Source organism: Marmota monax, unplaced genomic scaffold (genome assembly GCF_021218885.2).
Source record: "Marmota monax isolate L192 unplaced genomic scaffold, Marmota_monax_Labrador192_F-V1.1 WCK01_AAM20220418_F8-fsc00004, whole genome shotgun sequence".
Lineage (NCBI taxonomy): Eukaryota > Metazoa > Chordata > Mammalia > Rodentia > Sciuridae > Marmota > Marmota monax.
In genome coordinates, this window is record NW_026692881.1 from 16631938 (window position 1) to 16642670 (window position 10733).

Here is a 10733-nt window from a genome sequence, read left to right on the forward strand (position 1 = left end):
AGGCCAGACCAGCCTGGGAGAAGCAAGGAAGAGACACTGGTGAGAAATTCCCAGGTGCTACCGCCATTAGGTATGAAGAGCAGATGACAGTTTGGGAGCTCACAAGAGGAAAAGAGACTCTAACATGACACTTCACTGACGAGGACCCTCAAACAGGGCTCCTCCCAGGCCCCAGGTTTGAAAGATAGTGCCACAGGTCCCCAGCTGGGCAGCCTGGATCAAGAAGAGGTCAATGTACTCTCCTGGCCTTCCCTTTGCTCTGCAGTAACCTCACTCACACTGATGTCATCTGTGCTTTCCTCTATCAGCACTGAGCTGACCACAGAAGGGCTGCAGGGTCCAGAGGACAGCTGGCACTGTCCTAAGCCAAGCTTCCCCAGAGCATTTCCCAACCAGGAGTGTGCGTCTCTCTCATCTCATCCATGGTGCCAAGGTATCTATCTGGGGGTTGGGTGTTGACTGCGCCTCCCTGTGCACCTCCCTGTACCCGCTGAAAAGTCAATGCCCTTCCCAACAGAGGAGCCCCTAAGATTGGGTAGGCAAGAGAATGGCCTCAAGGGTGATTGCTGCGGCAGTACTTTCAAGCTTCTCTTCATGTGCACTGTGCTAAGTGCACTAACAATCCAGCAAAGTTCACCCATGAGTTACCCCCACTTTGCAAGGCTCAGAAAAGCTTGCTGGATGGGAAATGGTATGGCAGGAATGTGCCAGAACCTAACATCTGCCAGGTATGTGCAGGGACTTTGAATATTTTCTCTAGCAAGTAGCTCTTTCCAACCACAGAACAAACCTGCCAAGCAGAGTCAGAAGCACACTTGCTGGGCCCTGCTTCTCTTGTGTCCACTTCACCAGGGCCTCACTCCAGGCTGCAGACACACTGGAAACTGGGTAGAGTCTGGAAGGCCCACTGGTCAGCTAGAGGCGTCTGAGAGCATACCCTTTCTAGTAGGCTGTACTGAAGTCATTCACCCAATCTCCCCTCCCTAAGCCCATCTCCACTGGCCCCTGGCACCTTCCTCCCCTCTCCCCCATCCTAGAGGAAAAAGGGAAAGTCCCAGGCAAGCCCTCAGCATGGTCCTTGGCATCCAAGGTATAAGTGACCAATCCTGGTGGATTTCCAAGCTTATTTCTACTGGTTTTTCACCAGGGTTTAGCTGGATTCCTTCAAAACCCAAAGTTATTTCCTTTCCCTTCCCATGGGGACTCTGAATTTGCAATGTTCTCTGGCCCAGACATGCTCTCAGAGAATCCTTGATTTTCCCTGTTCTTCTCTCATGCAGCAGCCACCTGCATTCCTCTCCATTCAGCTGAGAACCAGCAAGATGGGGAGGAGCCAAGTCCAGAATCCCCAACAGCAGGCCCTCAGCTACCTCAAATCTAGCCTCAAGAGCCTTACAGAGGCCCAAAGGAAACTAGTGACCTGTCAGTCCCCAGGACATGCCAGGCACCCTGCATTCCTGTCCTCTAATATTCTTTTCACTAAAGTCCTACTTTCTCTAGTCAAATGCCAGTGTCTTCTCGATACCCAGAATTATCTGGATCTCTGGGTCACTTGGCTAAGCTTCAATCATCCAATGACATAAGTTGGTCTTGGTTCTGGCCACTCCCATACTGCTGACTCTGGTGTCAGGGGGAGGGCCACCTGAGAAACAGGAACCCCAGGAAAAAGATGGGGCCTGTTGCCACCAAATCAGCTTCCTGCCAGGGCAGGCTGGTACCTAGACCTGTGACTAGGAACTGAAGCCAACAGCCAGGTAATTCCATTACTCCTTTGTGGTTTAGGACTGTAAGCACGAAGGAGGCAAAGGCAGAGGAATGGAAGAACCAGGGCTTGCTTAGAGATAGAGTGCATCTGGATTCATCCAGGAAAGCAGGAACGGAGTCCCATTCAGGGGTAGGAGGAGTCTGTGAATAGGTCACTGAGGAAGGATTGGGAAAAGGGTGTGAGCACAAGAGGTGAGAGGTGAGGGGTGAATTGTCTCCCCCCACCCCAGGTTGGAGCAGACATGGCACTTAGTAAAGAGAATGGAGGCTGCCCCTTCTTCAAAGAAGAACATTGTAAGGATGGGCCTCACACACTGATCTGTACCAGAAAACTCATTGACAAGAGCATTCATGTGGGCCCACACATCCTGTGGCCTCTCCCAGCCCAGAATCAGCCAGGCCAATGATGGAGATAGGCAAGCCCATTCCTGTGATACAAAGGATTCCCCTGGGGCCTGTTTTGTTTCCCTAAAGGTCTCACCAACTCTTTCTAGTAGACTGTACTACAGTCATTCATCCAATCTCCCCTCCCCAAACCCATGTATTCTCTAAGGGTCATGACACACATCATGGTGGTCAGCCCTGGGCCTAACTGGGCCCCCTCCCTCTGTTCTCTCACAGTGTTTTCCTCCCTGAAAGCCATGCCACTTGTCCATTCTCATGTCTATATTTCACAAGATCCCGCTTCACACATAACTCCACTGGGCCTTTGGAATGATCGATTACTGTGGGTTAGAACTTGTTAGCAGGGCCAGATATGAGCCTGCAACATTACTCAGAAGGAAAGAGTAAGTAACAAGAAAAAGCTGGGGAGAGAGATGGTCCCAGGATGGGGACATTCTGAGTACACTTTGAACAGGTTTGTCTGCTTTTCTTTCAGAAAAGCGCAGTCTCCCTGTAATGAGGGAGATGGGGTGATGTTTCGGATGCCACCTGGTGGCCAAGGCAGGTAAAGCACTTTTGTAGCCTCTGTTGGTCTGTGTCTCAGGTGGAGAGGAAAAGAGTGGAGAATTTGATTGGGTTTTGGGGGTCCTCTTCCTCCCTGTCATACAGCATACATTGGAGGAATCCTTACTACCAAAATTAATGCTTAAACTTTCCTCCTTTAAAACCAGCACCATAGTTTCATCTACATCTATGATATGCTACTCCTGAATTAACTGGTCCATCTTTTTGTCAGACTATTTTTCATAAAGTAGAACTTTGATTTCATTTCTCTGTTCAGAAATTATTTTTGTCTTTCTATTGCATAATGAGTCAACAACTGGCATTTCAGGCCTTCCATCTTTGCTCCCAGCTCTTGTAGGAGTCTCACTTCTGATTCTTTAGCCAAGGTGGAACTGGCCTTCTGGAAAGGTCTGTAGTCCTCCTCACTGTCTGCTCTTGTTTGTGCTGCTTTTCCTGGATGCAAACAGAGAGGAAGCCAGTATCTTGACTATGAAAATACTGATTGCAAAGACTGATTTCACCAGAGTTGTCTCTCTGATCTTCCATTTCTTTGCCTGTAAAGCAGAGATTAGAAAAACCCCACCCCAGAAGATCCCGTGAGGATTAACTAATCTCATGCACTGTAAAATGTCTGGCCTTTGGAGAGTTAATAAATGGCAACTACACTTTATTTTTGTTTCTTCAAACATCACCCGCCGTTCAAAGTACACTCAATGGCCATTTCCTTCCAAATTCCCTTCCTGACCCTCCCACTTCCTGGCCCAATCATTCTCCTTCCTCTGCACCACTCTGAGCCTCTGTCCCTCAAGCTGCTGTTCCCACACTTGTCACACAGTCCACCCATACTCCTCCCAGCTGGGATCTCTATGGAAGTGGCCATCAGTACAGTGTCTTGGTGCCACACGGGTGGCTTCCATGTCAAGGATGGAAGTGGAGAGCTGGTGCCGTAAAGACCAGCAGCCAGGAATTGCTCTGAGTCTGGGATCAAAATGAGCCTCAAGTCTCAGAGCTACTGACTAATGGCTTTTTGGAAATAATTGTTTTTCTAAATATGACAATACTCATGATCATTGCAGGTAAAAGAATGAACAAGATAAAAAGCACCTGTAATTGCATCAACCAGAGATGACCACCCATAATTTCTGATTAGCTTTACTCTCTGTATTCCTGTAAGTATAATATACACATAAAATTTACTTTCTGTTACATGGTAGGTGTGTATTCCAGCATCTTCTCCACAACTTGTGAGGAGCATTTTTACATTTCACTAAATATCATCCATCAACATTGTTATCTCTGCATATTTGCTCATTGTATGAGTATGCCATAATTTTTAAACTTTTTTATCATTGTATATTTAGGTGTCCCTTTTTTGGCTTTGAAAGAAATTGTTATCAAAGATGCTTACAGAAATATCAGAATGCTTCTTGGATTTGTGATTATGGGAATGAAGAAAAAAAGTTCTTGCTTCTGAATGCATGCTCAGGAAACTGTTACTTGCTGAGTGGTTTCACCAGCTGCTCTAGCTGTTTCATGAATGTCCATCTCTTTCCCAGGTTCTGAGGAGACAACCCAGCTTAGAAATGGAAAAGTGGTTGGATCTGTGTTTGCAAGAATGGATGGGCTGCAGAGGTCACATTCCAGTGACCGTGTGGGCTCTGGGTGCTGCGTACACTTTCTTGCAGTGCTATAGCTATCTGATCTCTTTGTTCCATCTTGTAACTTAGTTTGTTCCTCTATGCTTATTAGCAATAAAATATTTTTGACTCTCAGAAAACCTTGTTTGTTGCAGGGACAAGAAACCAGAAAAGAAGTAGAAATCATCATTCCACTCCTGTAGCTGCAGAAAGTGGCTGTCCTGTTGTGTGTCCTCAGAGCTCCCTGTGTCTCTCCCTCACAGTACTTTGTGTGACTACATGACATAAATTACTTGTGTACGTGTCACCTTCCCTATCACAATCTAAGTTCCGCACAGCAGGGCCACATGGTCTTGTTTGCAGCTTTGTCTCTGGAGCTAAGCATCAGACTGGACTTACCGCTGGTGCTCAGTACGTAGTTCGGCTATGAATTCAGACTGAATGAGGACTCCACTTGGAAGGATGTGTGTCACATCCAGTCATAGGGCCATCGGAGACTGGGACAGGAAGATGTCTTGAGTGACAACTCTGAGACTCTGAAATGGTGCTGGCAGAGTGTACTCAAAAGGATGTCCTAGAGCTCCAATCTGTCCTATTCACGGGCTTTGGACATACAGCCAGCTGTGCCAGGGTTGGAAGTGGGTGTTGGTGACTGGTTCTGCAAGTAAGAAGAATCACCTTCTATAGAGTGCTCTTCCCCAGGCCCTGTGGACATTCTCTTTCTCTTGCATGCTTTTCTTAACTCTCTGGTCCGGATGCCTTGCATCTGCCTTTCAAATGCACATGGAGCCCTTTCCATCCCCACTCCACCAAGTCTAACATCAGAAATCCTCATTTCTGCATTTCTGTAGGAGAAGCTATAGGAAGAGCTGACAGTTCTAGCTGCATCAGGCAGGAACTCTGCTGAGAAGTGATAGTGCTGATGGATTACTTGGGTGTTCATGAGCACGTGGCATCTCATCACACTCAGCAGGGAGGCAGGATCATGGCCACAGAACAAGTTTCCATGGACTCAGGGAACTGAAGACTTACTTCCTTATTTCTGTTGCTGGCATCATCTGTCTCCCACATTGGTTTGATTGGTTCCCCAATCTGTGGAAATCTTCCATAGAAGACATGGACAGATAGATGTGGATATCCAGGAGAATCCTCTAGAAATGGAAAGGAAGCTGTAGATCTCATTCAAAAAGAATCCCTTTGGGGACATGGAAAATGCAAAATGTATTCAACAGGACTTGTGAAATAGGGGCAATGATGGGAGGGAAGGAGGAGGATAAAGTGAGTCATTTTGATGAGTAGATGGGACTCTTCCAGCCTATTTTCTTGGTTTCCTAGGTAGGGAGAGCTGCCACAGGACTTCATAAACCACAACTTTCCAATGAGTGTGGTTGGTTCATTTTGATGTATTGAGCAGCAGGGGCTTGTGGAAGTCCTGGAGAGGTAAGCAGCCTGGTGTCTATGGCATAGAAACAGGTGGGGAAGATGGCCTTGTATGTAGACCACTCTGACCTGCCTGCTTGATCTGCCATGTTTGGAGCTGCGAACTTGGGCATGCTGATTTTAGTCTTCTTTCTGCACAGATGACTAGGGGTGTGTTGATGAAACTCAGTCTTATGCCCAGGGTTCTTTCTATGGACAAGATATTTCCCATGTCTCCCATTAACACTCTGCCATAGTGAGCCCTGGTTATAGGAAGTGTGTCCTGCTGTCTGTGCTAATTGGGGTGAAGGGTTAAGAGTGAATATGTCAAAACAGGAGATGGTTTGAAGTTTGCCATTTCCTGCAGAAGCTGAACTGTGCATCTCCCCAGGGTTCCTTTTCCTAGAATATGGAAGGGAACTTGTCCCAGGGGTTCTTGAAAACTTCTAGGAGGATGAACCATAAGTTTCCCTCTTACAGACTCTGCTATCCCTGGGCAATTGTCAGGATCTAGTACAGCTGGTAACTCAGAAGAAGCTGGTTGGGATGGCCATGGTGTGAAAAAGGATACACATGGGCTATGGAAATAAGGTGGTCCTCCTCCCAGTGTCTAAATGAGGATAACATGTCACCAATATATCGCAGCAAAGGAATGGGACCAATTCATCAGGTGGGCTAACTGGCATCCTGTTGAAGGGGTGCTTTTGGTTCTGATGGGCCAAAGTTCTGTGACATCATTATAAAGTCCTCCAGGAGGTGCTCTCATTCAAAGACTCCTTTCCATTTCTTTCCAGACCAGTGGTCACCATTCCATTCTGCTGGTTTTAGCTTCTGGAAATGGAACTATAGATGTGGACAGTTCTGGACCCGTGTCCCCCCGACACAATTTACCACAAACTGCAGTGTGTGGACTGCACAAGAATGGATGCTCTGGGAAAATAATGAAAATAGTTTTGTGCATTAGAGAACATGGTTTATAAAGCTTTCTGCAATTTGCTATTTAGACTTAACAGCCCTTCAGGTCTTTAGGGAAGGTGCCATTATTGCCACTTTGCAGATAGGTCAACCAGTTTCAAAAACAACTTCTCCAGAACCATATCACTTGTAAGTTACTGAGCTAACAATCTAATTCAAAGACAGGTATTTAATTCAAGTTCAGATTCAAGGCTCTTAGATTTTGCTGACGTTGTCAAGAGGTTGCCTGAGCCTCTGATCCCCTCTGTTTGCCATTTTAATAGAAAAGTCAAGTGCCTGCAGACTCCAGAGGATGTGGAGAAGTATTGGACACAAAATCATCAGGAGATTCCACTTGATTACCACATTTGCAATTTCTGGAGTAAGGTTGGATATCATCAGAATTCAGAGGACTTGCTGAGATTTCTCAAGCCATGTTGCATAACCTGTGTCCTGTGGCATGTGGGCTGATCCACACACAAGGGGCATGTGCAGCACTGGGCAGGGAAGAGCAACAGGATGTATCCCAGTTAAATAACCATGAGTAAAGCAGTCTGTCCTGGCCTTGAATTCTCAGAATGGGGAGACTTGTCACATGATGAACCTCCCCAAGTCCATTCAAAGCACTGCTGATCACAGGCCTTTTCCAGAATTCCAAATTCCCCAAAGGGAACAAGAAAACACCTGTTGCCTCTTTCCCTGCTGCTCAGAATCACATTGTTGGCTTCCTGTTTCTCCCCTCTGTCTCAAAGTCCAGTGTTACAAATCAGAGAGACGTCCTGGTGCTATTGTGGGTGAGAGGCAGCAGTTCCCCTTACCTTCCCACCAAGTTGATCTAACATAAGATGATTGGCACTGGTGCAGTTTCTCATCCTTTTCCCCCAAACAAAACACGCACTTTGGCCACTTTGGCTCGGCACAGTGGCGCATGCCTGAAATCCCAGTAGCTCGGGAGGCTGAGGCAGGAGGATGGCAAGTTCAAAGCCAGTCTCAGCAGCGGTGGGACGCTAAGCAACTCAGTGAAACCCTGTATCTAAATAAAATACAAAATAGGGCTGGGGATGTGGTTCAGTGGCTGGGTGCCCCTGAGTTTAATCCCCAGTACTCCCCCCGCCCCCCCAAAAATAAATAAATAAACAGGCACTTTGGAGTGTGTCTCACTGGCTGGTAAATGAAGCATGGGCACTGACCTATCTAAAAAGGTTCACTGACTGACCCATTCCAGTATAAACAGAAAGTTTACTTCCTTTATAGTGTTTGGGACTGAGGCAGAAGTTTCATGCATCCAACAGCCACTTTTTGAATCTTGTTTTAGAACACCTAGAAGGGGCAAATTGAATTTTCAAGGTATTCAGCACAGTCCTTAATCCCTTGTCTAGGATCAAGATCTCTTTATGGCAGACTCAGGGAATGCCCACCCCCAGCCCACCTCAGACCAATGAAAAAAAGGACCCCTTTGGACTAAGACAAAAATACCTCTCAAGAGAAATAAAAAAGGCCAAGCCAGCTCTTGGTCTTATGGGGTTTGAAGCCAGACCAGAAAATTTTTAGGAATTAAAAGGTGAATTGGTCTTCAAGGCTATGGGAATGAGATAACATGCCAGGAGATGGGAGGCTAGGGAACACAGCTCAGCTTCTGACACTGTGTAGTCTATAGAAGTCCCAACTAAAGCCACACACAGCAGGGTCTGCACTATTCTGAAAATAATAATGTCAGAGACTTTATAAGATGATAAGAGGCAACTCCAAGTGGTGAGGGTCAAATCATGCATAGTCACCATGGTAACCACATTTACCTTTACCTTATTATCATATAAAGATGCTCACCCCTATACAGAGGCTTAAGATAGTAATGAGACATGTGTCACATGAAGAAGCATGATAGAGAAAAGCGCAGGTGTGACAGAAGTCCCACCTCTACCTGAGATGACATCAACAGGCCCAGGCTCTGCCCACCCCAGAGATGCCATAAAATCTAATCCACTTTTGTCTTTCTTAGAGCCAGGCTCACCCCTCCCTCTCAGTGATGTGACTCCCTTCTGGCTTTGAGCAGAGGTCCCTTATGAAGCCTTTCCTGTACTTAAATTCTTTCTGGGTCCAGTGTTTGTTTCTACAGCTCTGAATCCAACAACCTGAGTTTGCTTAACACTTATGGGGACACTCAAATACTAGAGACTTTGATGTCGATGGAGACCCTAAGATCTGACTGCAGGGGCTCCCCTTGACTTATCCTAATCCCGGCTATGGGTGTGGGTGAGTAGGGGAGTGCCCTTCTCCACTAATTAAGGGACAGCTCAAGGGGAGACCTTGAAGGAGTCCATTGGCTGATCCTGGTAGGGAGGCTGCACCTCTCAGTCCCTGGCTGTGTTAGGCAGCTTTTTGTCACTGTGAACAAAATTCCTGACCAGAACAACCTAAGGGAGGAAAAGTTTATTTTGGCTTAGAGTTTCAGAGAGTAAGCTCCTAGGGTACCTCTTGTCCTGGGACCAAGGTGAAGCAGAAAGTCAAGGTGGAAGGGTATGGTGGAGGAGGTCTTCTCTGTTCTTGGCAGCCAAGAAGCAGAAAGAGGGAGGGGAAGGGGCCTCAGGGAAAGTGAACCTTTCCAGGACACACCCCAGTGAGCCACCTCCTCCAGGCATGCTCCGCTTGCCTACAGTTACCACCCAATCCTCCAAAGTAGGATGGACTGATTAGGTCACAGCTCTCACAACCCAGTCATTTCATCTCTGAACGCTCCTGCATTAACACAGGAGCTTTTGGGGGACACCTCATATCCAAACCATAACACTGACCTTGCTCCCACCCTAATCCATGTTGGCCCTTTGAGGGGCTTTTAGTGGAAATTAGCTCAAAACTACAATGGATTCCAGCAGCCTCAGATCCTCCCACTGCCCTTTCATCACCTCTTCCACTTGGACTCAGCCTCCCCAGCCACCACCTGCTCCCTGAGAATTCTCCTCTTAACCCAGCCCTGCTTGTGCTCTACCTGCACATGACCTTCCCCTTCCCATCTCTCCCCTCTTCTAACCCCTGACCCCAGTTCCCTCATAAGCCCCTTCCTTCCTGTCCCTCAAGACTTGCAAAGAGAGAGAAAGTTTCCCTGACAGGATTCATGGTCATCCCCACACTCTGTCCTCTCCTCTCCCCGCCCCCAGGAGGCCACAGATTCCCTACCTAGGAAGGACTCAGAAGCTTAGTGGGAGCTACTGCTCTTAGACTCCCTTTCCTTGGCTCTCTTCTGGCTAGGCCAGGCTGTGCCTTTGTTCCCTGTTTCTCCAGATAAAAATCTCAGTGTCCATCTGTGACTTGCCCATGTTAGAACCTGGGCCTAAGACACAGAGATCAGTCTCATGATCCAACAGAGAGGGCACCTGGCACAGTCATCCCTTGGGATCCCAGAAAGTTATGTGGAAGTTAGGTTGAGGGAGGACACAGCTGTGATGAGATCCTGGAACAGGTGCCTCCCTTTCATGACATCTGTGGGGTAGGGTCCACCTGTGCGAGCAGACTACATCCTGGGAACTCTGTATATATATCAACATTCAGCTCCTGTTTTCTGCTTTTTCAGCCTAAGGTATTTTTTTGACAAAGAACTTGTCACTGAGTTCAGTGGACGAAGGCAGGTTGTTAGAAAAGCTGTTGGTGAAAGTGGTTTTGCCCAGAGTAGTAACAGAAATGCAGGTTTTTAAATTCAAGTTCCTGACACTGACTCAGCAGCCATTGTCTTCTGCCAGAAGATGGAAGTTTTTAACCCTCCTGGAAAGACTGGAAGATCATTCCTTTCCGTTTGGGAAAATCGTTTGGTGGGTTTTTTATGGTTACTTATCATACTTTAAGCAGCGTGGGGTGGCACATGCCTATAATCCCAACCACTTGGGAGGCTGAAATAGGAGGATGGCAAGTTCAAGACCAGCCTCAGCAACTTAATGAGGCCCAGACTCAAAAAATACAAAGGGCTGGGGGTATCGCTCAGTGGTAAAGTGACCCTGGGTTAAGTCCTCAAAAACAGAA

General features: G+C 47.1%; 1 long non-coding RNA gene across 4 annotated transcripts; it reads left to right on the forward strand.

Annotated features, from left to right (window-relative positions):
* The first annotated feature begins 441 nt into the window (after window positions 1-441).
* Window positions 442-7836, forward strand: LOC124096595 (uncharacterized). 4 transcript variants are annotated; one of them, XR_009227308.1, is made up of 7 exons: window positions 1392-1754; window positions 2645-2713; window positions 3789-3881; window positions 4505-4646; window positions 5685-5789; window positions 6249-6438; window positions 6563-7836. It is a non-coding gene; the product is annotated as an uncharacterized LOC124096595 (long non-coding RNA). The 4 variants fall into 4 exon arrangements; XR_009227306.1 differs by having other exon boundaries at window positions 442-1754; window positions 4505-5789; XR_009227307.1 differs by having other exon boundaries at window positions 442-1754; window positions 4505-5789; window positions 7007-7836.
* The last annotated feature ends 2897 nt before the right edge of the window (window positions 7837-10733 follow it).